Genomic DNA, 1,627 nt, shown 5'->3' on the forward strand with positions numbered 1-1,627 from the left:
GAGTTATCTGATGAATGGATTTAAAAATCTGAGACAGAACATTAAGGCTTCTCCAGAAAGGAAAAACAATGTTAAAGAAGAAATTCACATAACATAATACAAAGGACTGCATTTGTAAGGAAACACCTAAAATAAAACATTTTTGTGTCAGTTCACATGACCCTATACTGTGCAACAGCACTACAGCTTATTTTTTGTATTTCCTAAGAGACAGGTGGAGGGTCTTTATTTTTTCTGTGCAGTGGGCACAGTGGAGAGGGCTGCGGACGGTCCCCAGTGTCTGCTTTCACATTCCTTATCACTCTGGAACCTCAGAATCACCCCATGCGTTGTTTATCAGCTCCAGAATCTGCTTTATGGCTATGCTGTTCTGCAAAATGCACCTTGGCACACTGAGTGGACTGAATTATCGCAAATAAAACCGGCTCGGGGTTCCTTGCTGCCTGCTCGCAGTTTGCTTCACCAGAGTCTATAAAACTGTGATGATAAGCCAGACCCAGCGGATGGTTTTCCAGCCACTCAATACTCGGGCTCTGGTTAGGGTCAGGGCCTCCCAATTCAGACAGCTCATCCCCACTGCCTCCCGCCTGGCAGAGCCCGATTCAGACTCTCCTGGGCCTTCTGTGCTTCCCGTGCTGGGAAGCGTGATGTGCTGACATGGGTGCCCCAACACATACACCTTTTCCTCCGACACAACTGCCTGTGAATTAATTTTTTTTTTTTTTTGAAATTAGCGAATTCACCCACTCAATCCTTCCTAACGCGTCCGGCCACTAGAGGGCAGTAGTAGTGCGACGTGGATGCCATCACCAGGGCCTCTGGGTCTGCGTTTATGGTGCTCGCTTTGTGACCACAGCTTTCTTATCAATGTGACCACATCATCTCCTCCCTTTGGAACTTCCCACGACACCTGGGCTAAAGGCTGTGCACACGATGGACGTTTAGTAAATATTGACTGATTGGTCTTTATTCAATAAACTTATCAGCCTGTAGGATTTCAACAAATATTAATGCTTTGGTAAAATCCCTTAAGACATTCAAACACGAGAGAGCATATGAGTGATATGTATTATGACTCACCTATTAATGAACTTCGGCTTTAGCTTCTTTCCATTTAATATGCAAAACAGGGCTATTTTGAGTCTTGGGAACATGAGCCCCTGTAAAACTAGGAGGCACAGAAGGGCATTATAAACAGGTTTCCACTGTACAGCACAGGGAACTATATTCAATATCTTATAGTGACCTGTAATGGAGAAGAATATGAAAGAATGGAATATATGTATGTATATGGATGACTGAAGCATGATGCTGTAGACCAGAAACTGACGCAACATTGTGAACTGACTATATTTCAATGAGAAAGAAAGAAAGAAAGAAAGAAAGAAAGAAAGAAAGAAAGAAAGAAAGAAAGAAAGAAAGAAAGAAAGAAAGAAAGGCAGGCAGGCATTGGCCATTGAGAGAGGCTCTCGCCTTTGGACGTCATATTTCTGGTGACCTCACACTTTGCTTTCAGTTCCCTGGTGGACTGAATACTTAGTGAGGTGACTACATTACAGCGGGGGAAAAGCCATCTTTGAAATATTGAAATGATGGTGAGCACAAAGGGTCAATAGGAGACATGCGC

The sequence above is a fragment of the Camelus bactrianus genome, chromosome 1 (assembly GCF_048773025.1).
Source record: "Camelus bactrianus isolate YW-2024 breed Bactrian camel chromosome 1, ASM4877302v1, whole genome shotgun sequence".
NCBI lineage: Eukaryota > Metazoa > Chordata > Mammalia > Artiodactyla > Camelidae > Camelus > Camelus bactrianus.